Source organism: Pinus tabuliformis, chromosome 7, assembly GCF_031772625.1.
Source record: "Pinus tabuliformis cultivar Carrire ecotype Pingquan chromosome 7, CPIR1, whole genome shotgun sequence".
Taxonomy (NCBI): domain Eukaryota; kingdom Viridiplantae; phylum Streptophyta; class Pinopsida; order Pinales; family Pinaceae; genus Pinus; species Pinus tabuliformis.
Genome location: NC_142293.1, coordinates 1,724,476,918 through 1,724,503,104, shown reverse-complemented (window position 1 = coordinate 1,724,503,104; position 26,187 = coordinate 1,724,476,918). Strand labels below are relative to the sequence as shown.

Below are 26,187 nucleotides of genomic sequence, written 5' to 3'. Positions count from 1 at the left end.
CTGATAGAGAAGGAGACCAACCTGGAAATTGTTCTTGGGGACAACTCAAGATATCCTGTGAAAGGTGCAGGGAATGTCACTCTTCAATTGAATCAAGGAAATACAATTCATTTACAAGAAGTCCTATATGTACTTGATCTCAAAAAGAACTTGGTGTCCATTTCGGAAATGGAAGACAAAGGCTACAAGGTGGCCTTCATCGATGGCAAGGTACGTGTATGGAAAAATAACTTTAAAGATGCCTTCACTCTTGGGTTTCGAGTTGATTCATTATATCAAGTCGGAGGAAGTCCGTTGGGTGTCATGTCTTATGACACGTCTCTTCAGTCTGAACTATGGCATCGGAGGTTTGCTCACCTTCATTACAAAGCTCTACCCGATGTGAGAAAAATGGTGACCAGGATGCCCGAGTTCAAATTAGCGCAAGAAGGTGTATGTCCGGGATGTGCCGAAGGAAAGCTCAAAAGGAGACCATTCCCCTCAAGCCAAAGCAAGACCTCTGATATATTGCAGTTGGTTCACTCAGACATAGCTGGTATGATGCCTGTGAACTCCTTGGGAGGATATTTATATTACCTCACTTTTACAGATGATTATTCTCGCGAGACTTGGATATACTTCTTGAAAAAGAAGGATGAAATGTTCTCTTGGTTTCGTTACTTCAAAGCCTTGATAGAGAGTCAAACCGAAAAGAAGATCAAGATCTTAAGGACTGATAATGGGACTAAGTATGAATCCAATGAGTTCCATGACTTTTGCAAAGAGGTTGGCATTAACAGGGAGACTACAACACCATATACTCCTGAGCAAAATGGTGTGGCGGAACGGAAGAATCGTACAATTCTGGAAGTTGTTCGTGCTATGCTCCATGATCAAAGACTTCTGAAGTTTTTATGGGTTGAAGCTGCGAATTCTGCCGTATATGTGCAAAACTGATGCCCTCATCAAGCATTGGGTTCCAAGACTCCTGAAGAAATGTTCACTAGTAAGAAACCTGACGTATCTCATTTTAGAATTTTTGGAAGTCCTGTATATTTTCATGTGCCGAAAGAGAAAAGGAATAATTGGGTGCATCTAGAAAGAAAGGAATCTTCGTGGGCTATAGTGAAAATACTAAGGGCTATAGAATCTATGTGGCTGGTCAAAGGGAAGTCGTGATTAGCCATGATGTCACCTTTCACGAAGATATGGCTCTTAGCAAAGTTGACAATCTTCCTACTCTAAGGAAATCTAAAGAAGTCAACACCAGGAAACCGGACAAAAAAGAAGATGAGACAGTGCCCGATGTGGAAGAACCTATGGATCCTATTGACCCCCCTCCGCAACAGCCCTCCTCTTCTAGGAAGAGGCCTTCATGGCTCAAGGGGACACTTGATGATGTCGAGGGACACATTGCACCCAGAGGGACTTTCCATGAATGTAAGAAGTCGTCCAGGTATCAGGGATACTTGACCATCATGAGCACGATCATCCAAAATGAGCCTTCATCATTTGCAGAAGTTGTTAAGCATCACGTCTAGAAGGATGCTATGACTGAGGAAATATGAGTCCATCATGAAAAACGATCTCTGGGATGTGGTCCCCAAACCCCAGGACAAAGCCGTTGTCACTTCGAAATGGCTTTATAAGATAAAGCAAGGAGCTGATGGAAGCGCTAAAAAGTATAAGGCTCGTTTTGTCGCTCGTGGCTTCTCTCACAAGAAAGGTATAGACTATGACGAGATATTTGCATGTGTTTCCTGATACACCACCATCCGCTCAATCATAGCCCTTGTTGCTTCGCAAGGATGGAACCTACATCAGATGGATGTCAAGACTGCATTCTTGCATGGTTCAATCAAAGCGGAAGTTTACGTGGAACAACCCGAAGGATTTGAGATTCGTGACCGGGAATCTCACGTGTGCAGGTTGAAGAAAGCCCTCTATGGGTTGAAGCAAGCACCCCGAGCATGGTATGAGAGGATCGATAGCTACTTGATGAAGCTGGAATTCACTAGGAGTAAAGCCGACCCTAAACTTTACTTTAAGGTTGAAGATGACAAACCTCTCATACTGGTGTTGTACATTGACGACCTCTTTCTGATAGGTGCAGACCCTCTCATTCTCAAATGTAAGAGGGAGTTGGCTTCCGAGTTCAAGATGAAGGACCTAGGACTGATGCACTATTTCCTAGGACTAGAAGTTTGGAAAAAAACAGGGGAGAGTTTCCTATCTCAAGGAAAATATGTGGTGAAGATATTGGAGAGATTCGGTATGGTGGACTGCAAGCCCGTGACTACCCCGATGGAGCTTGACTTCAAGAAGTTAAGTGGTAGTGTTGTCGGACCTGTTTTACAAAATGATACCGAGTATCGTCAACTCATCGGAGCATTGATGTTCTTAGTGAACTCTCGTCCGGATATATGTTTTGTAGTCAACACATTGAGTCAACATATGGTTCACCCTCACCACACACATTGGATTGGTGCCAAGAATATGTTGAGATATCTTCGTGGCACAATCACTCATGGGTTGAGATACACAGCCAGAAATGTGAGACTACATGGATATACTGATGCTGATTGGGCAGGCAGTGTGGTGGACTGAAAGAGCACCTCCGGGTGTTGTTTCCTCTTGGGATCTGCCTCGATATCCTGGATGAGCAGAAAGCAGAATTCGGTGGCCTTGAGCACCACCGAGGTAGAGTACATTGTTGCTAGTATGGCCTCTTGTGAGGCAATCTAGTTGCGGAATCTCTTCAATGAGCTGTTTGTATTTACATTGGATACTACCATGATCCTGTGTGACAACCAGAGCAAGATTCGTTTATCAGAAAATCTCGTATTTCATGATCACTCCAAGCATATCGATATCAGGTACCACTGTATCCGAGATATGGTGCAGCGAGGAGCAATAAGGCTCCAACATATCGGTACAGATGAACAGGTCGCCGACATTTTGACGAAGCCCCTGGGAAAGGTCAAATTCTTGACTTTCCGAGAACGACTTGGTGTCGTTGAGAGACCCTCTTATGAGGGTCGTGTATGATGCTTACATTGAGCTTTGGGAGCTCCAGGGGGGTGTGGGGTACTTCTTGGAGCGACTTGCGACCACAGGGTGACTCACCCTCCCCTAGTGGTGCGCTAAGTACAGGGTGAAAGGTTCAACCTTCCCCTGTGACACCTCGTGGCGACTGTGGGACAGGATGATTAGTTCTCCTGTGGGCCAAGATATTAGTTCTCCCGTGGCAACTATGGGATAGGATGATTAGTTCTCTTGTGGTCCAGGATGATTAGTTCTCCCGTGGCGACTGTTGGAAAAGATGATTCGTTCTCTTGTGGACAGGATGATTAGTTCCCCTGTCGAGGCATCCTACCCATGCAGTCTGGGACTCATGGGAAGTACCTCTCATTTTATCAATGAGTAGGGAAATGGGGTTAGGGACCATTAGTAGTACTATCGATGGACGCATCATTGTATCTACCGTACTCCCTATGCTAAGATGACCTCCATTGATCTGGGATCAGTGAGAGTGGTATGATACACTCTAAGACTGACTTCGGGTCAATGGAGGATGGTATGATACATCCTCGATCATTTCTTCTTCTTCATAGTTCAGCAGAGCCAAGCAGTGCAAGGCAGTGCATTTGATGGCAGGGATAGGGCCTACGGTCAGACAGATTAGCAGATGGAGTTCTCCCTAGTTGAGAGGGAGTGTTAAAATTGGAAACTAGGGCCAAACTCCATGCGGGTCACCTTATTTGTGGCAACTGATATTTTTCCTAGATTCCTCTTGTCAAGAGGTGTAGGATTGATCTAAAGATCATCCGATTCCAACAAGTATTTATGAAGATATAAACTTATTTGCATTTACTTGACAAATTGTCAAGGTCGGCCAATAGCGAAATGTGTGGCACACATGCCCAGCAAATCATATAAGTACAAGTGAGGTTGATTCATTATCAACTCATCTCATCTCAACTCATCTTCTCTTTCCTCATCTTATTGGGCAAGCAAGAAGGATGAATTAGGGCAGCCTCTCTCACATGTGCAAGAAGAAGGACGAATTAGGGCAGCATTGACCAGTTAGGGCTGACCGCAGATTGCTGAACTTTTGACTATTGTTTTGACTGATTATTGTGGACTGTTTTGGGCTGCTCAAGATAGTTGTTGAAGACCAAGTTCTTCAAGTTGACTAGAAGTCAATCCGGGGCTGTTTTGACCAAGTTTGACTTTGTTGATTTAGGGTTTGTTGCTGCTGTTATAAAATTACAGAATTCTGAATTGTACTATTTCTCTCTGCTGAACTATTGAAGATTAAAGAAGACTTGATCAAAGGGTTTCCCTGCATTGGGGTTTGTCCCTAGCTAGCCGCCACATCTCGTGTCTCTTATCTTGGCTTGTTTTCTATCGATCATTTAATGTTTTGTCTACACTTTACTTTATGTTTATATGATTGCTAAACAGTGGCTAATAAAAAGATTTGAAGTAAACTGCTCTAAGCATAGAACATACCATAATTTAACAGTACATCACCTTGAAGCATCACATATTTACCATTGGAGTGGAGCACTTCATTTTTGTTGGCCTACGAGTGTTTATTGCAAGTTCTTTGTAAAGGCTTAGACCACATTGTATTGTTGACCACCCTTACCTCCCATAGATGTCGGGGAATGAGAGATTCCTTTAATCGGTAGCATCATTATACTCTTCTCTTTGTACTTGTCTTCTTGGAGTGGTTCGATAGGATTCACAAGGAAACCCTACAACAACTTATACATGGGAGGAGGACATATTCATTGGAGATTGCCCTTGTGAAGAAGGGAAGATGTTGGAAATGACGCTGTGCTCACTCCTATTTCACTCTTGTGCAGAAATGTGATCAAGAGGAGGAGCACACTAGTCATCTCCTCTCTTACCTATTCATTTGTACTTGGTCTCTCTCTCGCTTGGAGCCACTAGGGTTTTGTGATCTTCATGAAGCATCCTGTATTCTAGGGAAATAAGGTTTCATCCCTTTAAGGTTTTTGGTTAGGCTTTTGTGATGAAACCCTATGTGTATTTGGTGAAGAAGAAGAGAAGAAGACGTCTTGATTTTAAGGACTTGTTTGAACTCCTATCTATAGCCTTGGAGCGCTAGTGCATTGTATTAGCCTTGTAATAATGCTTGGTATGTACAAAAACTTCATCTCATGTATATTAATGAAGTTTTTCACTATATACTCCTTGTATAAATTTCAGATTTGAATTTCAACCATCTAACGTTTACATTAATTGTTAGTTACAGCTATATTTTGTCTTGCTAATTTGACTTGTCTATCTTGTTGAGTCAATTTGATATCTTTAATCCTTACAATTAATTGGGTCTACCTGTAGTTGTTGTGAGAAGGATTATCATCCCCCCCACCTAGGTTCACTTCATGCAAGTGACATACTAGCTATGAATGAGTATGTTGTCATAACATCCTTGACCTTTGTGTTGATAAAGCCTTAAGCTTCTTCAAAATCCAACTTACACTTGATATCATCCTTAGAATGAGGAGATTTTCCCAATATTTTAAAAACCAAAACTTGTCTTTGAACCTACCACCTATCAAACCAGGTTTCGAACTGGAACCTAATCAAACTAGATTTAATGAACTGGTTTAAAAAAATACAAAATGACTAATTTTTAACGGATATATATATATATAGAGAGAGAGAGAGAGAGAGAAGATTCGAAACGATTAGAGACAAAATATGCAAGGTTTTCTCATCTACATATGATGTAAGGGTGAATATATCAAAATGGCACAAAATGCAACATATTAGCAACAAAATACATAATCAATGAGCATCTAAATGGCCCCTACAGTCCAAAAACCATGCTACAAGCTATTGTTCATTGGCCAATTACAAATCATTGATTAACGTGATTATTCATTAAACTCATTCCCACTACTAGAAATGGATCATCATCAGGAACAACATAGACACCATCTAGCTTAGAGTCTTCAAACTCCTCAAATTCTTCAACATCATAACGTAGTAGAAAAAGCTTATTATTAGTGGAATATTCTTGGGATGAAGTTGAAAGAGCCCCTTACGCTAGGTTAAGGCTCATTAAGACTTTTAGAGTGGGAGCATGGTGATGATAGAAAGAACATAACTCCACAACATCTTGAAATTTTGCAAATAAGTGCCACAACAAAGAATGGGCAGGCTTAGAAAAAAAAAAACACACAAGCAAATAGCAAATAGCGACTATCTTGTACATTATTCACAAACTTTTCCACCTTCAAATAATAAATGGAAATGGTTTCAGGCATTGTTTTAGACTTGATAAGTAGCCAATGGATTGGACACCATCAAAGGATTGATTCAATGATGCATCACCAACAAGTTTGGAATCAACGCTTGCTTTATAGAGGCAAAAATAAAAAACCAGCACTCTCAATTGCTTGTATCATAGCATAAAAATTATAAATTGTGAAACCTGACTATAAAAATTATAAATTTTGCAACCTGACTATAGTAGCATGCCCAACACTCTAATAATTGAATTAATTTTAAGATAATATAGTTTATATATAAAGACACACACACATAAATGTTGGAAAAATAATATTAGGCCGCCAACCCATAAAACGTAATGGTATCACAGGGTCGACTTAAGGTGTAATATCTGAAGTAAAATTAATCCAAGTTGACCTTTCGAGTTGAACATTTTGGGCAATTTGATTAGAGCCAACCTCTATAGGTTTGGATATTCATATTGGTTTAAGGGACCTCTATAGATTTGGATATTCGTATTGGTTTAAGGGAAACCTCTTTGGAAGGTTTTCTTTATCATATCAGGGGGCTTATCCATACTTTAGAGGTTTTATTTGGATAAATGATGGAAGATTGGCATGGTGCATCTCTTAGAGGCTTTGACATTTCATCTTGAAACAACACATAATCAAGAATTGGGATTTTGCTTGTACAATAAGTGAAAGGAACCATTCCTTTTGGAAACCCTTACAGATGATGCATTGGATATTTTTGGGACTTGTGCACCCACATTTGAGGGAGCCTAGAGGATTTTGGTGACAAGTGGCAGACTTTTTCAAGTGTTGAAGGGCAATCCTTTGGAGGCTAGATGTTGTGCTAATGGCCAATGTTTTCCCCTCATTTACAGAGATGGGTCACTTTTAGAGGGCTTATGCCCCTTTTCTTTGTACATGTCGCATGAATGTTGATCAAATTATGTATTTTAGATTAATTAGTTGAAGAAGAGGGCCTTTTGTCACTCCATGGGCTAGATTAAGAGCCTTTCACCTAGAAAATTAAATTTTTAATATAAGGGAAGCTAAGCATATCCTCTATAAATAGAGGTGCACATCCTCTAATGGTGGGAGAAATCCCTTTGAAAGTCTAAAATTTCAAAACAAATCTCTTGTTTCTTAATTTTGGTTGCAGATGGATGAGTCGAACAACTTCTTGAACAGTTTGTGTTAATGTGTATAGTTCTCTTTCTTGATGGATATTGGTAGAACTTGATGATGAAAGTCTTATTGATGTGGATAAACTTCTTTTTGTGGTCCGTGGATGATTATTTGTGAATTTTGATGGATGCATGATAAATCAAGTTATTTTTCTTTATCTTACTCAAGTCAATGGATAAAGGTTAATAAATATCCACCATTTTGTTGTATTTTATCTCATTTTCTTCCTTCGACAAGGGTTTTATCAAATTCTTTTGAGGCAACCTTATGTGAAGTTCCCTACCTTATTTATCCTTGAAAATTTGTGCCTACCCCAAGCCTAAAGGATACACAAGTTAGTCTACTCTAGTCCTTGAAGCTAAATCTACTCAATGCCTTTTTGAACTACTCATCAAGCTCTTTTGAGATGACCTAGTTGGAACTCTCTATCCCATCTTTGAAGATTTAAGGATGCCTTGGTTTGTTTGAAAATGTAACTATGTTCAGTCTTCAATAATGTACTTGAGTCATTATGTAATGTACTTGTCAAAAGAATAAAGGAAATAATTTTTATTATTATTATTATTATGACTTATTAAAGCATGGGTTTCATGCTTGGGTCACCATGTTTTAGGTCAAAATCGCCATTGAGGAATTCTAGGATTTATTCTAAGTCAATAGAGTCATTGTACTTTTAAAGAGACCCTTCTTGGGCTTTTGATTCATGTAAAAAGGTTAAGTATTGAGTCAAATATGAATTATGTAACCTCCACACCATGTCGGCCTAAGGACCCTATTTGACCCCACAAGAAACCTATAAAAGGAAGCTCATCGAATTCATTTGGAGCATCATTCTCTCAAAAAGTTTGAATTCCCTTGTAGCTGGAAGAAGTGTGAAAATCTCTTGTTGCTAGGCAGAAGTGCGAAGTTATGTTGTAGCTAGAAAAGGCGCAAATTTTGTTGTCGGGAAGTCGAAGTGAATGCGAGTTTGGGGAAGTCCAAGGAGACAAGGAAAATCGAGATTTTGGTGTCTTCTCTCTCTCTGTTTTGTATCCTGGATTGGGAGATCGAAGTCTTCCAAGTTTCATTGTTATCGGAAGCTACCAGTTTCCGTAAGTTGCTACATAGTCGAAGTTGTCGGGAAGAGCTCGAAATTCTGGGAGGCTGACTTGGTGTGGAGGGAAGGTCTGGTCTTAGTCTAGGGTGAAGAGTCTCAAAGAATACTATTGAAAGGAAGAATTATCTTGACTAGGTTTTCCCCTCGAAGGGAGTTTTGCCCTGGTATGTGCCTACATCTGGTGTCTATTGTTTTATGTGTTGTTGCTTTTGGTAATTGCTTGATGAACTAAAGAAACAAGATATAAAGAATATTAATAATAAGAAACATCACAAGTAATAATCGAGATCAAGAAAATATCTATTGCATTTTTTATTTTCTAATATGGTTTCAGAGCTTTGGTGAAGAAGGAAGAAAAAGGAAGTCTCAAGCACTTAATCCATTCATAGGTACAATCTTATGGAAGGAGTCTATTATATTCAAGGAAGATGTCTAACTCAATCAAGGGTGAGAACAAACTTGAAGGAGCATCTAACTTTAGATCCTGGAAGAAGAGGATTGACCTAATCCTCGAGAAGAACAAGGTGCTGGAATTGGTAAAAGGAAAGAGATCGAAGGGACCGAGGAAGAAAGTTGACATGTCCAAGATAGAGTGCTATCAATGTCATAAAAAGGTTCACCACAAAAGTGATTTTCCCGAGAATCCAAAGAATAAGAAGAGAGGAAGGGATCAAGCCAACCTTGTTGTAAGAGACTCAAAGAAATTCAAGCCAGAAGAACCCGACATTAGGGACTTACACTATTAAGTCCTTTGCCTGTAGCTTTACATATCTTGTTTTATATGTTTTAGAATTTACAGGTTTCTAACATCTTTTGGAAAAGACATTTTTGTATTGTTTTAAGTTTGTAGGTTTCCCTCAAGCTTTGGAGGGAGCTCCTAACAACTCCCAAAGATAAGTATCTCATGTCTTTTCAATTTTGGGTTCATGTACTCATTCAATTTTGATTATATTAAATATTAATCACCTTTCTCCCTCTATTGTTTTGATTAGGGAAAACATCTGCTAGAAGGAGGATCTCCCAAGACAAGGTTGGTCAAGAAACAAAGGTATGCTTTGAATACATTGATTGAAAAGATTATTCATTTGATGATCTATTACTTTGTTATGACTAGCAGTCTTGAATCTTAGTGATTCTTGTTTGGGTGATTCATCTCTTGATAAATCTACCCAACCCACTCTTAACTAATTTTTGCAGAACCCTAGACAGGTTCTGGAAAACCCTAACCGAAGGGTATGCTATTGTGAATGTTTGAAACCCTAAATTGCTTAGGGATATTGTGAAATGCTAGTTGAAATTTTATTGATGATGTCATGTTTGGGATTTTGGTATGATCGGTAAAACCTAACTTGTGAGGGTTGAGTGATAAGGTCTAAAATCCTGGAACCTTTGAAGTTTTGGTAATATAGGGTTTGTTATGTTTCTACATTGGAACCCTAGCTCATTGGGGTTTGGTGGAATGTGTGAGCAAGACCCTTATATTGTCTTTGAAATATTTTCCTTGATATGTATGTGTTTTGTGTGGTTATGTCTTCCGAAGTCATCGCATTTTACTGTTTTGTGTATCGACGTTTCGAACCATCCTCTATGGTTCATCATCAGGATTAGATACGTGAAGAATTCAAATATATTATGTATGTGTTTGTCTGATCAAACCCTAGTGTAACCAAGATGATTGTGTGTCTAACTCTTATTGATATTTGTGAAGTTGGGTTTAACTAACACATGATATGAAATGTATTTTCATGATGATGAAATTTAGGCGTGTATTGATCCAAAATGGATTTTGGATAGACCCCTAAGTCTAAGTGTTCCTCACTGAGGAAAAATGAAAGTCCTAGGAAGTTCCTGGAACTAGCCCCATTGCAGAGATCGTCTCATTCTGAATCTGTTGCCACTTGAATGGGCAAAAATGGACTTAGGATGCAGAAGTTATCGCTCAAAGAAGATTCCCTTTGTTCCTTAGAAAAAGAGGCAAAATCCTTTAAAAATGGCCTAAAAGGCTTTATGAAGAAAATCACATCGGAGGAGGTCCAAGGTAGACTTAAGCGGAAAGGGGAAGCACCCCCGATCATCGATCCCCTACATATTGGGTCAAAAGCAAACAGGCGATGTTCCATAAGGACCGAGCCGAGCGATATGCCGATCACCGATATCGGCAGATCGCAATTGGCGATGCCATGAGGCAAAGGCGGGACCTCGGGCCGAGCGATATCTCGATCGCCAATATCGGCGTTGGCGGATCGCGTCGGCATAGGCCATGCCATATGGACAAACCTCGGGGCTCATGCGATATGCGATTGCGACAAGTCACATTGCAAAATCGCATCGGAGCAACACCATGGAACGGGGGCTGATACATACGCGACTTGTGATATATATCCGGACCCGACAAAGATATAAACAATATTCCATAAAAGTCGTTTTGCGATATTTTAAGTGTTTTAATGTATTTTTTAATACAAAGGGGAACCAAGGAACGGGCACTAAGACATGCGATAAGCGATTACAGGCGGACCCGATAGCAGTATAAAGCGGATTTAAGGATATTTGAAGTCCAATAAACGACTGTTTGGCGAGTTTTTTCCCGTGTTTTACAGTGTTTCTCTGTACAAACAGAGAACACTATTTTTGGGGATTTCAGAGGCCCGATGGACTCTTCTATTGCAGAAGAGGTGGCCACCATCCCTGAAGGCGTTTGGCAATGATTGCTAACGTTCAGAGGGCGATTCGAGCGGACAGAGGCAGGGAGCTAGAGAGCCCAAGAAGAGGAAATGAACGAACATCGCCAGTTGGCTTAAAAGCCATGAATGTCAGAGACAGAAGGTGTTGTTGGGTGTTGTTGGAGTTGTTGCTGAAACCGAGCATAAGGAAAAAGCTGAGCCAAAGCAGGAAGCTAAGGCGAACCAGCGCAGAAAGAGCTCGATTGAGAGCAACGCAAAAAGCAAAAGGCAGAAGCCAAAAAGAGGCCAAGAGAGAAAAAGCGAATGCGTAGAGCAGCCAAGGGAGTCACTTGGAGTTCAAGTGGAAAGCCAGAGGGTTGTAAACTGACAGAGAGCCAGAGCCAGAGCCAGAGCCAGCGCCAAAAGCCAAGTGCGAAGAGCCAGAGCCAGAGCCAGAGCCGAGAACCGAGAGCCGAGAGCCAGAAAGCCGAGAGCTTCAAGAGCCAGGGATAAAATGGTGCCTAAACCCATTGTTTTTGTGTAAAACCAATGGAGTTAAGCCAGGGAGCTTGTAAAAGGACTTTACCATAATCCCAGAGAGCCTAGTCGAGTTGACTAGAGCTCAAGGAGACGTAGCCCAAGAGTTTTGGGTGAACTCCAAATTAAATTGCGGTCTTATGTGTTTGTTTTACTACTGCATCATTTACTGTTATATGTATTTATATATCAGTTCAAGCACATCAACTTACAGCACAACAACAGAATTTAAAGCATATAATCAGTTAAAAACAAATACCAGCATACACCTATATTTTCAAGCATTTTTTAATTCCGCATTGGTTAGTCAAGAAGACTCGGGAATATTTAAAGCTTTGGAAGTGGGAGAGATTCTTGTAAGTTAGACAATAAGCCTAAGTCCCCCATTTTCAGATCAGGTGGTATCAGAGCCTAAGTTTGGTTAACCCCACCTTCAAAGAAGGTTATATCAGAATGCTTGATTGACAAAGCAAAGACTGCTTGTCTAAAAGGAGTTTGAACTTTGAACAGCAAGAGGCTGATCATATGCTTGTTTTGCAGACAGACTATTTTCTGAGTTTGCAGAGGTAAAGGAAAAGCTACTGATAGCTCAGTCCAGGAAGGACAAGAAGGAAGAAGGGCTAAAGGCATTCTTGTATCCCAAAGGACCTTAAGGCAATCCTTGGAGCACAAGAGGTTTGTTGCAAAAGGTTGCTGAAATAAGCTCTTTATTAATCTTGTTTGAAGTTCTTTGTTCATTAGCATAATGACAACTTCCTCAATAGTATCCTCGAATTCCTCTTGCATCACAAGACTCTTTGATGAAGACATAAAGCAAGACTTGTTCATTATGACGGGCAAGGTGAAAGAAATGTATGAGGATGGATGGAAGAGCAGCATACTTAAAAAGCAGTTGAATTCCATGAAGGAAGAGAAGCAGTTGCTTGCTGACAGACTACAGGAAATGGAGAGACAACTTCATATTGCAAATATGAACCTGAAGAGAATGCATGAGTTGGAGTCACAACTCTTTGTTGCCAAAGAAGCCTTGGTCAAGTATCAGCGTGAAAAAGAGGTAAACCATTCCACTTTGTCTTCAAATTCTTTTAAGAATGCTTATATTGGTTCTTTTGAAAAACATACTAGAGGCATAGGTTCCAAGCTAATGTCCAAGATGGGCTATGAAGGAAAGGGATTGAGAAAGCATGCACAAGGTATTATTGAACCAATAATGGTTGAGGAAAGGCCTAAGTATTTGGGTCTTGGCTATGGACAGTCACATGGAGAGAGTTCCAAAGCTGCCATGAAGACCATTAGAATAGCTCCAAGAAGGAGTTGCATTACAGAGTGTCAAGATTGTTTCAGGAGGAATGCAATAGCTTGAAACATCACTTGCAGGATGCAGGTATTCAGAAGCACACACTTGAACCAGAGAGTTGTGGAAACTCTAACAGCGTTGAAGAGATTGATGGTGTTCCAAAGGGAGCCACTTCTTCATTTGCTTCACCTCCTCATGAAGGCAATAAAGGTGAAAGAGGCAGGTATAAATCTGGTTCTAATCATATTCCTTTTGATTTTGCAAAGCATGGTAAATTTCCACATAAGCATGGGAAAAGAATTGCATGTTCCTTTTGTGGTTTGGATAACCATCATGTTTCTAGATGTTGGAAGAGAATGGCCACATACAAGAAACTTTTGAAGGAAAAAAAGCAAAAAGCCAAAGGTCCATTGGACAAGGCAAATCATGCTGACAAGAGGATGCACGTGTTGCACTTACTGCCATAAGCAAGGGCATCTTGCTAAAAGGTGTTGGACTCTGAATCCAGCAATGCTTCCACAAAAGCTGAAGAAAGTGGAAAGAGAAGATGGCAGAAATGGAAAGGAAGATTCCATGACTGATGTATCTCAGGATGATTCACATGTTGATGCTGATGTGCAGACAAAGGAAAGACCTTTGAACTGGATTGTTAAGAAATGGTTAGAGTTCTTTTCCAATTAAGGATTGCATGTCTATTGATGCATCTATTTGCATTTCTTGTTGATGAGATGCAAGTTGCAAGTTTCTACCAAGATGGTGAATGGAAAAGATTGAGTGGGAGACTCACTTTGTTGCTGCAACATTATATTTCATTTCAGCTTCAAAAGTACAGTGTGCTTAAGTGAAAGTTGAAGGATGAAATGCAAGCATAAGCATGATGTGCATGAACACAGGGATGTTGATGTTTTCCTTGTTTTGAACATGTATGTGTAATTAACTTGTAGGGTTGATTGCTTTGACATGCATGTGGTGCAACATTGACTTGAGAAAAGTTGACTTGGCCTCCAAGATGGAGATAGTGATGAAATGTTTCATCTTTTGAAAAGAGTCCTAATGGTATTTTTCTACATGCTTGACTTGAAGGGTCATTTGTTTTAAAGGGATGTTTGGCTTGTTGTCTAGTCCATCATTTGTATGCAGATGTAAAACATGGAGGTGTTCACAAGATGTGAAATCTGTTTCTTTTGTTGAAGCAGGAGTTTAGTCCATCCAGTTGTTGTCTGTATGCCTGTTGTTGTTAACAGTTGTTGTTGGCAGCTTTTCAAACAGATACAAATGAAGTTTTGTTGAGCAGATGTACTTCACATTTGTTTGAGCCACCTTGGATCAATGATCAAGGTAGAGAAGTTCAAACTACCTTCCATGACCATCTAAGCAAGAGTTCTGCAGGAAGGCAAAGAAGAAGACAGTTCTTCCCAGGAAGACCAACCCATCCAAAAGGGAAGTGGTCAGAAACTTTGGTTAAAGGCAATATGCAATGCAAGTGTATGGAGACTGAAAAGTTTTTTGGAGACCAAAAGTTCTTTTAGTAGAAGGCATGATCCAAAATGGATTTTGGATAGACCCCTAAGTCTAAGTGTTCCTCGCTGAGGAAAAAAGAAAGTCCAAGGAAGTTCCTGGAACTAGCCCCATTGCAGAGATCGTCTCATTTTGAGTCTGTTGCAACTTGAATGGGCAAAAATGGACTTAGGATGCAGAAGTTATCACTCAAAGAAGATGCCCTTTGTTCCTTAGAAAAAGAGGCAAAATCCTTCAAAAATGGCCTAAAAGGCTTTATGAAGAAAATTGCATCGGAGGAGTTCCAAGGCAGACTTAAGCGGAAAGGGGAAGCACCCTCGATCGTCGATCCCCGACATATCGAGTCGGAGGCAGACAGGCAATGTTGCATAAGGACCAGGCCGAGCGATATTCCGATCACCAATATCGGCAAATCACAATCAGCGATGCCACGAGGCAAAGGCGGGACCCTGGGCCGAGCAATATCGTGATTGCCGATATCGGCGTCGGCGGATCGCGTCGGCATAGGCCATGCCATATGGACAGACCCCGGGGCTCATGCGATATACGATTGCGACAAGTCGCATCGCAAAATTGCATCGGAGCAACACCACGGAGCGGGGGGCCGATGCATACGCGACTTGCGATATATATCTGGACCCGACGAAGTTACAAATGATATTCGATATATTTTGAGTTCCGTAAAATGACATTTTTCTATGTATTTTCGCGTATTTCGTTTATTAAACGAGATAAGACGGGAAGCGCCGATGTGATGAAACCGGACCCGAAAGGGTTTAGGAATGCAAATATATAATGTTTCAAGTCCGCCATAAAAGTCGTTTTGTTATATTTTAAGTGTTTTAATGTATTTTTTAATACAAAGGGGAACCACGAACGAGCACTAAGACATGCGATAAGCGATTACCGGCGAACCCGATAGCAGTATAAAGCGGATTTAAGGATATTTGAAGTCCGATATACAACTATTTGGCGAGTTTTTTCCCATGTTTTACAGTGTTTCTCTGTACAAACAGAGAACATTATTTTTGGGGATTTCAGAGGCCTGATGGACTCTTCCATTGTAAAACAAGTGGCCACCATCCCTGAAGGCGTTTGGCAATGATTGCTAGCGCTCAGAGGGGGATTCGAGCGGACAGAGGCGAGGAGCCAGAGAGCCCGAGAAGAGGAAACATACGAACAACGCCAGTTGGCTTAAAAGCCATGAATGTCAAAGACAGAAGGTGTTGTTGGGTGTTGTTGGAGTTGTTGCTGAAACCGAGCATAAGGAAAAAGTTGAGCCAAAGCAAGAAGCTAAGGCAAACCAACGCAGAAAGAGCTCGATTGAGAGCAGCGCAGAAAGCAAAAGGCAGAAGCCAAAAAGAGGCCAAGAGAGCAAAAGGGAATGCGCAGAGTAGCCAAGGGAGTCACTTGGAGTTCAAGTGGAAAGCCAGAGGGCTGTAAACTGACAGAGAGCCAGAGCCAGAGCCAAAGCCAAAGCCGAGAGATAGAAAGCCAAGAGCTTCAAGAGCCGGGGATAAAATGGTGCCTAAACCCATTTTTCTATGTAAATCCAATGGAGTTAAGCCAGGGAGCTTGTAAAAGGACTTTACCATAATCCCAGAGAGCGTAGTCAAGTTGACTAGAGCTCAAGGAGACGTAGCCCAAGAGTTTTGGGTGAACTCCAAATTAAATTGTGGTCTTATGTGTTTGTTTTACTGCTGCATCGTTTACTGTTATATGTATTTATATATCAGTTCAAGCACATCAACTTACAGCACAACAACAGAATTTAAAGCACATAATCAGTTAAAAACAAATACCAGCATACACCTATATTTTCAAGCATTTTAATTCCGCATTGGTTAATCAATAAGACTCGGGAATATTTAAAGCTTTGGAAGTGGGAGAAGTTCTTGTAAGTTAGACAAGAAGCCTAAGTGCCCCATTTTCAGATCATGTATAGATGTGTCCTTTTGATTGAAACCCTAGCTTGGTCTAGGTCAGATGTATTAATATTGTTGGACATATGATATGCTTATGTATGGTTATGAATTCCTAGATATGTGTTGACCTAGTCATTGATGGTCATGAGTTTTAGGATTTAATGGAAGTCCTTGCCTGAGATTCTAGGATGATGATATCTGGAAATCTAGGGTGTTATACCTAAACCCTAGTGAAGTTAAAATTGTCTAGTATGTGTGATATAAAAATCTAAAATCTATTAGCCCCAAGGGTTAGCTCAGTTGGTCAAAATCAGTGCCTCGCCATCGGGAGGTCACAGGGTCCAATCTCCTCAAAGCCCTTGGGGTCAGGCCTTGCTAGTGGGTCGTGGGGCTAGATTCCCTTCGGGGTCGATCAACCCAGATTCTTCCGTGGATGTAGCGCCACCCGTTGACCAGGGTGTCCGTGAACCGCAGCGTAAAAAAAAACAATCTGAAATCTATTAAATATGAAAATTTATGGTTTTGCAGTTAAATCCTAGTAGTGACATTGTCTAGTGTGAAATGTAATAACTGAGATCTATGTATTTAATGATTGTTGAGATTGTGGAATTCTAGGGTTTTGGAGTTAAACCTTAGTCAAAGTAAAATCTCTGAAATATGATGATTCGAGATCTGTGTAAGATTGTTGAATTTGTGAAATTGGAATCTTAGGAATCTCTGATGAATGTTGACTATATGATAATTTGAGATTCGTGAAGAGATTGTTGAAATTTGAATTTTTGGTTGAGTTTGATGAGTGCTCAGAAATATAGGGTTTTCAAACTAACCCTAGTGGTATTTGATCATGTTAGTGACTGATTGATGGTTGATTGAAAATCTAGGGGTTGGAAATCACCCTAGTGGAAGTTGGTCAGGGTAATGACTAAGTTGTGATTGACTTTGATTGATTTTATTTCTTTTGTATGAAATCTAGGATTTGTATGAATCCCTAGTGAGAAGTCTAACATATGTATTTTGAAAGGTTGTTAGATGCTTTGTAGATCTATATCTGTGTGAATTGTTTCTCAGGTTTGCTGTATGTTGTAGTAAGGTATGTCATACCTTTGGAAGACACATTGAGACCCTAGATGGAATGAATGTTGTTGTGAAGTAGTCTAGGGCGTGTGACAAAGTCCCTAGCAAGATGTTGAAGAGTATATGTCTCTTGTTTGTAATTAAGTTTGGGTATCTAATATGTATAAATATGAAATGCTTCCGCGATTCTGGTATGGCTAACATCATGTTTCTATAGATTTGTTTGTACCTGCTATTTAAGTTGTGTAGGTACACAATCTTCAATATGGTGAAGATGCTCATTAATGTGATAAGCATGATGGGGATGATAATAACTTTGATGAAATCGTTGGAAGCCACGAAAGATTCTCCGATGATGAAAAGAAGAAGTAGAACTCCCTAAGTTAAGAGGGAGTCTGGATGAAATCTCCCTAGGTTAAGAGGGAGCTCGAATGAAAGGAATCTCCCTAGGATAAGAGGATGGTTGAGAATGTTCCTTGTATAGGAATGATTAGATCCTCTCCATTTAAGAGGGAGTGATAGATATGATTCTCTGCTTCATGTGTCATGCACTAGACCAGGACTAACAGTCGTAAGTTTTAGTGAAGGCCATGAGTAGGAGAAGGAAATTGGAGAATGTGTTTTTAAGTGCTGCTAGAAGAAGGAAAGCATGATCCGATTGAAGAATATGTTGTTGCATATGAAGTAGGAAGAAAAATGTATGATTGAGGGATCTTTTGTCAAAGATTCGGTTGATAGTCCTACTATGGGATGTTGAGAAGCGAGAAGCAACATCTGTTGTCTGGAAGACCCATGAGGTTTGTATTTGATTATGTACATGTGAAACTATATTATTGATTAGGGTTGTGTTTGTACAGGTGAATCTCTGGAAGGTTTTGATAGCATGTTGGTTACCAATCAGTTTGATTGGGAGAGATTGGTCATTATTGATCTGTTGGATCAAGGGGTATTGAGGCTTTGTGAGTGACGCATTGCCTAGGAAGACATATGGTTGACATTTTGTGTTGATGTCTAAGTCCCAAAGTTGGAAAGGTTGTGTTGATAAAAGAGCTTTGTTTTGGATACAGACCTAGATTTTGGGTTGATGGTTAGCAAGTAAGCCTGAGGGCACCTAAAGGGGCTGAAAGCTTGAGTCCATCTTAGTCCGACCTGGATAGATTACCTTGGTCAAGAATCTAGTCCATGGCATTGTGGTGCCTAAACTGTTGAGTGACTGTTTGGATAGATTTCCCTGGTCAGGAATTAAGTCCATGGCATTGCAGTGCCTAAAGTTCTTCATGGTTCATATAGTTTGAGATCTTCCATTGTATTTGTACATTATGAATAGCTCCCTAGTTAAGAGGGAGTGTTGGAAAATGTAACTATGTTCGGTCTTCAATAATGTACTTGACTCATTATGTAATGTACTAGTCAAAAGAATAAAGAAAATATTTATTATTATTATTATTATTATTGTGACTTATTAAAGCATGGATTTCATGCTTGGGTCACCATGTTTTAGGTCAAAGTCCCCATTGAGGACTTCTAGGATTTATTCTGAGTCAATAGAGTCATTGTACTTTTAAAGAGACCCTTCTTGGGCTTCTGAATCATATAAAAAGGTTAAGTATTGAGTCATATATGAATTATGTAATCTCCACACAATGTCGGCCTAAGAGAAGATCAATTCGGCCTAAGGACACTATTCGACCTCACAAGAAGCCTATAAAAGGAAGCTCATCGAATTCATTTGGAGCATCATCCTCTCATAAAGTTTGAATTCTCTTGTAGCTAGAAGAAGTGTGAAAATCTCTTGTTGCTGGGCAAAAGGCGAAGTTCTCTTATAGCTAGAAAAGGTGCAAAATTTGTTGCCGGGAAGCCGAAGTGAATGCGAGTTTGGGGAAGTCTTGTTGATTTAGGGTAGATATGATGTGCTCTAAACCTCAAATTTTGCAGGGAGGCTTGGGCACCTGTATTCCAAAGAACCCATAAAGCGTTTTGGGAAATTCCACCCAAAAATGATTTTATTAAAATAATTAATATTTTTAATGGGGTTCTTAAGTCTAAACCTAGGAAAATTAAAATATTAATGGGTATTAATCTAATCATGGGTGAAACTTTTAGAAGAAGACAAGGATCAAGCCAAAATGATCTTAGCCCTTGATTAACTTTTAATCTGGGTCGTTGAATGTCAACGAGGATATTATTTAAGAAGGCTTGTGGGTCATTTGGCGGACACACCAAGTGAGTTCTATGAATCGATTTTCTGAAGCAGAGCAGGTGCCGAGAGATTATTGATTGTGAGCTTTTGCAGTTGAGGGGCAGTGAGAATCCGGAACAAGGAAGTTATTCCTGGGCTGGAGAGTATGAGGTAGAGAGAGGATAGAAAGACGTCCAAAGAGGGGAAGACGCTGGCCCACACAATGTTGATGCAGTGGCAGCGCAGGCCTCAGCAGGGGTGACACAAAAACTACGTAGGAGTGACGCAGTTCTGCACAGAGGCCACGCAGAGGCTCCAGTCTAGTGTGATCAATTATAGATTCTCCCAGTGACAGGGTGAGGTTATTTCACCATTCATTTTGTCTAGTTTCTCTCTGTATCGAATTGCTAGTTGAGCATCCTAGAATTATACTCAGATTTTCTCCTGAATAATAAAACCGTCAGAGATGTTGCACCGGTTTTCCCACATTGGGTTTTTCCAGGGACATTTGTCCAAAAATAACGGTGTCGATTGTGTTGTATTTTCTTTCTTGCTCGGTCTCTTGTTTCTGCATATAATTTAATTAAGTGAAGGTTGCAGTATATGTATTACGATATTTGTCGTAGGAAACTGCAAATAATTTGTTTAAAGGAATTTAACAAATAGGAGTAATATTATTAGTTGTTGCAGTAGGGATTCCGGCTTCTGGAATTTTCACAAGTCTAAGGAGACAAAGAAAATCGAAATTTTGGTGTATCTCTCTATTTCATATCCTGGATTGGGAGATCGAAGTCTTCCAAGTTTCATTGTTGTCGAACGCTGCCAGTTGTCGTAAGTTGCTGCATAGTGGAAGTTGATGGGAAGAGGTCGAAATTCTTGGAGGCTGACTTGGTGTGGAGGGAAGATTTGGTCTTGGTCTAGGGTGAAGAGTCTCAAAGAATACTATTGGAAGGAAGAATTATCTTGATTGGGTTTTCCCCTCGAAGGAGGTTTTGCCCTAGCATGTGCCTACATCTGGTGTCTATTGTTTTATGTGCTGCTGCTTTTGGTAATTGGTTGATGAACTAAAGAAAGAAGATATAAAGAATCTTAATAATAAGAAACATCACAAGTAATTATCGATTTACTGCCTTTCTGATTTTCTAACATGGTCAAATCTCTAGGGAGCACAAGTCAGTTTTCTCTAGTCTTTGAACCTAAATCCACTCCATTTCTCTCCAATTGAATTGTTCCTTAACCCCATATGCCCCTAAAAATATATATTGGTAAGCTAAGGCATTGATGTTTTATCCTACATCACCATTTTTTTCATAAACCATTTAAACTATTTTGTCGAGGTTTTACTCTCCTGGTGATTCCTTGGTTGTGTGTGTTCAGGAACCTTTCCCTTTGAACTGAAACCTAGAAATTTCCCTAAAGAACCCTAGCAATCCTATCTACCTTAAACCCAAATCGTTCAATCATTTGAAAAGAATAATACCCTCCTCCATTAAGGGCATTGTTGCCATTGTTTTAAAAGAAGAATACGCGTATCCTCCCCTACTAGGAGTTGATGTTGTGTTGCCTTTAATCGCATTGAGTCTCGCAAATTTGATCTAGAAAGGGGTAGATCCTTCTTCTCCCCTCCCTCCTTTAGAGATGTTTTTGGCATCCATAGTATCCTCCCAATTTGTCGTGGTTTTTATGTGGAAAAGTACCAAAATGTTTCTTCTATCAATCCCTTATAGGCAGTGTTTTAGAAGAAATTTCAATTTCCCTAGAAACTAGCTCCGTCAAGGCAACTGATCTGAATGATGTTGACCACATGGAGACATTCATGCTGTTATGGATTCTAGGGAAATTGGCAATCCAACACTTGTTAACAGGTACTCTGTCATGAGTGGATCTAAAGGGGAGGAGAATGTTGAAGAGGGTAAAAGGAATTCTGTAGGAGCCAAAGTAGAAAACAAGAACTTTGTGGGACTGATTATAGACAACATAGATGTTGAAGGGGAACAAAAGCTCAGTTTAATAAAGCTTGCCAGCCTGATTGAGATAAATGCCAAGGAAGATGCTAAGAAGTTGGATCTTCAAGGAAGATTGATGGACCAAGTTGAGTGGTTGCCTGACTCAATTGGAAAGCTTAATAATCTTACTGAAATCATTTTGTTTGAAAACAGGATAGTGACCCTTCCTAGGAAAATTGAAGGATTTTCCAAGTTAAAGAAACAGGATACTCATGCAAATCAGCTAATGAATCTTCTAGATTCCATTGGTGAGTTGCCCAATCTAACCGATCTAGACTTGCATGGCAATCACTTATAGACTCTACCTGCTTCAGTTGGAAAGCTTTCTCGGATTGTATCCTTGGACTTGAGTTCAAATCAACTTTCATCACTGCCCGAGTCTGTTAGACAGCTTAGCAATTTGAAAACACTGAGTATTGAGACAAATAAAATTGAAGAGCTACCGTATACAATTGTCAATTGATCAATATGTTGTTGAGCTTCAAGCAAAATACAATCAACTCAAAGCTTTGTGTAAAGTTATTGCCAAGCTTGAAGCATTACAAGTCCTAAAATAGAAATATAACGGAACAAAGAGCCTTCCGTCAACAATGGGTTCTTTAACCAATTTGAAAGAACTTGATGTAAGCTTTAATGAAATGGAATTGATACCGAAGAGTTTGTGCCTTTCCACAAATCTTGTTAAGCTTAATGTTGGCAGCAATTTTGCTAACTTACACAAGTTCCCACGATCTATTGGAAATCTTGGGATGTTTGAGGAGTTAGATATTATCAATGATCAAATAAACGTCCTCTCTGACTCTTTTCATATGCTTACATATCCTCAAATTCTTAAATATGAAGAGACACCATTAGAGATAGTGGAAGGCATATTATTGAGAGTGGAGCTAAGGTCGTTGTACAGTTTATGCTTGGTTGTGTTGCAAAAGGGGATGCAAAAAAAAAAAGACTAAGCCAAAGGGGAGGTGGTCAATATTCTGCTCATGTTTGAGGAAATGCAAGTGGGCTGAAGTTATGGAGGAACACCATTAAACGCACCTAATGCAGAAGCAAGCTTGTCTAGTAATACATAATCCAGTTGTTTGAAATCCCAAAATTAGACCAATCATACTGGAGAAAGGTCTAGAAAAGCTTGTAAGAAAGGTCGAGGTAAAACCATAAAACATGAAAGATACAAAGATACAGCTACCCCAATGAATAATGTTGGACAAAGACTAAGGTTAAAAAAAAATGATGAGCAGATAAACCAGGTACAAAATAGAATTGACCAAAAGAGTATTATTTTACAAGAAGAAAGTCATGTTGTGTGACATGAAAAAATCATTTGGCCACATTGAGAGAATTCAGGAACGTAATAAAATTCTAGATCAATGGTGGGATTCCCTGAAAAAGCAGATCCTTCCAGCAAAAAGTAATGTGCGGGCCATTAAGGATGAAATTGGTGCCTTGAACTTTGGTTTAAGGCAATTCCAAGGTCAATGGGTTGATGCAAATTCTGTTTGACAAGAAGCATTGAAGACTCCACAAAGCCAGAAGGATGAGATATTTGTTGAACTGAGTTGCAGAATTGGTGCAGCATATCAGGATTGCTTTATAGAGGTGGCTAGAAGGAGGACATCGACAAAACTCCATATAAGGCAAGCAAGCCAAGGAATAGAATAAGAAAGACTAAAGTGATCAGACCAGGACAACCCTTAAAATATTTGCTTGCACATACTCCTCAGGATGTCTTAGCAGCTATGGGTTATTTGACGTCAACTTGATTGGCATTAATGATGCAGACCTAGCATGCTTGGCTCCAGAAGCCTTAGTAGGGCCACTGCCTAAGGTTGATCGTAATCTGCACGTGAAAAACTCGTTCTCTAAAGCGGTAGCTATCATTCAGTCCCAAATGAAGATGGTCCTATAAATTCTGGTAAGGAATATAACCTTAGATGTTTGATAAAGGATGTGATAGTGATGAAATTATTGGAACAAGTAAAATGGAGGTTGAAAACGCATGTCTAAAAGAAGAACTTGCTTTAGCAGTAGCACATATTTGTACTCTTGACCCAGGATTGAACTATAAACCAATGAATGGAAACAGTGACCATTGCATGGTGACATCTCCAACCAGCATATTGGTCATTGGACTACAAGAACTAAAGAAGGGTGTTGGTTTTCTTCCTATGGCAATTGTAAGTATCGAAGGAAGTTTTTCATTCTTGAGAATTGGTAAGTGCAACATGAACAGAGGGATCATGTTATCTATATGCCAGTTTTCTATTGGTTGAACCAGGGGATTACATTTCTGAGGTGCTCGACCTCAAATTGGTACAGCATTAATTCAAGAACTCGTATCGTTGTTCCTGATACATAGATGGATAAATATTATTTCCTCAGGAGTTATCTAGAATATGGTGCGTCAGAGGATCATTTTCCATGAAACTTAACAGGATGACACCAGTGGACTTTCTATGGACGAGTTTGCAGATCATAGCGCACATGTTCTACTTTGCCACCCCATGGTATACAGGACTTATTTGACGTCCTGGACTGACCTCGTAACCAAACCTCAATAACCAATGTAAAAGGAATTTTGACACAGAAGCTAAGACGAATAACTAACAACTATACTAAAGCTTAATACAAAAGAAAGAAAAACAATATACTCCACAGAATCAATACCAAAACAAAATGGTTCAAGCAATACAATGTCCCTGAAAATTGAAGGAACAGAAAAACTCACTTAAGTGTTAAGCTGGCGAACGAAGCCAGAGAAGTTGTTGCGCTTGAAACAACGCGGCAGCAGATTTTGAGAGAATCGGTGGGCATCTCGAATAATAAAAATGTTGCCCGGGCTGCTTCAGGAGGCGACTGGGTCTATCCAAGGATGCTCCACCATGTCATAGGTCTTAGTAAGAAACAGAGGAATGGCGCTGCCTTGCAATCCTTCCATGAGCTGGGGCGGGACAGGAGGCTATGTTTGTGAACTCTCCTCTACGAAGCCAAGAGACGAAGCCAAGAGGTGAAGAGACGAAGCCAAGAAGGGTTAATCCAATCTTTTAATCATTACTTACAATGGTAATCTTTTAATTATTATCCAAAATAGTTCGTCCTATTTTTTAATCATTATAAATAATGTTAAATGAGTCTTTTAATCATTATTTAGAATAGTTCATCTCATCTTTTAATCATTACTTACCATGGTAAGTGAATCTTTTAATATTACTTAGAATGGTTTATTTATTCTTTTAATTTTTTTTAGAATGGTAAATGATGCAACATTGTTTGCACTTTGTAATCATTACCAAATATTCTGGGCTTTCTATTTATCCAAATTACCTTTTTTTTGAATTTTTTAATTATTACTTAGAATGGTAAATGATGCAACATTGTTTTCATCCTTGTAACCATTATCAAGTCTTAATATATTTTTTGCTTTTCATATTTATCTAAATTAGCAAGTGTCATTTAAAGTGTGCTTTTTATTGTTTATTTGATGACTTAGAAGGTAATGGATATATAAAATAAATGTATGTAGAGAAGGGCTTTATATATTTTATTTAATGAGTTTAAGTAGGTTATATTTTAGGTTTTTCATAAATTGTAAAAGTGTATTGGGTATAAATATTTTGACAAGTCAAGATCATACCAAGGTGACCTAGGACCTGGCAGCGATGGAGGACTGTGGAGACAAATGTTACTCGTAGCAGGTGTTGGGGCAGCCACATAGTTGCTGGGCTAGTCCTTGGGCTGGGTGTTGAGGGAGTTGTGAGCATTCCAAGGCGACGGGATTATTTGGGTGAACGTTTTTACTTTGTTTTCATTTTTCACTGTGTTTTTCATTTGGATGACCGGATGCATCCTTTGTGACTCTCAACGTTTACCACCTCCTCAGTTTTCAATACCTCGTGCTGCTTGTATTTCCTCATTTTCATACTGAGCCTCCTTGCTTTTTCTGGGATCTCAGGTCACCTGGGGTCGTACTACGCGAGGAAGGTTTCGTTGTTTTGGGTTCTTTAGCCTACTCGGAGCTTTCGCCAGTCGTTTTAGTCAAGAGTTAGTTTTATTTGTTTTTTCCTCTTTACACTGTTACCAGGATGGTGAACCCGACCAACTATGTGGATATGGAACTGGCTCTTAAGGACATTCTGTCAGTTTTGGATTTAGAACCGATGCAACAGAATCCTGCGAAGGTGGTCTTGCCAGCTAGGTCTCCACTTGGCAAAAGTTTTCGTACGGAACCGGCATGGAATTAGGGCAGTGGCCTAGGGTTGCTAGAGGAGTCAAAACCCCCTTCCTCAAGGGTGGTTTGCTGGTTTCTGGACTCTGAAGTTCATGAAGGTCAGGATGGTGCAGTATTGGCAGGCATTTCTGTCACGACGTTAGCGGGTTTACAAGTAAGCCCAAAAACCCCTCCGACAGTCTCTGTTTCTAGGGTTTTAACGAGTGGTCTGGAAGATAT

General features: G+C 39.8%; 1 protein-coding gene and 1 pseudogene across 1 annotated transcript in view; one reads left to right on the top strand and one right to left on the bottom strand.

Annotated features, from left to right (window-relative positions):
- LOC149255213 (LEAF RUST 10 DISEASE-RESISTANCE LOCUS RECEPTOR-LIKE PROTEIN KINASE-like 2.5) overlaps positions 1–26,187 on the bottom strand; it is a 62,446-nt gene that overhangs the window by 6,218 nt on the left and 30,041 nt on the right. The window lies entirely within an intron of this gene.
- On the top strand, positions 21,539–22,772 carry LOC149255214 (plant intracellular Ras-group-related LRR protein 4 pseudogene; annotated as a pseudogene).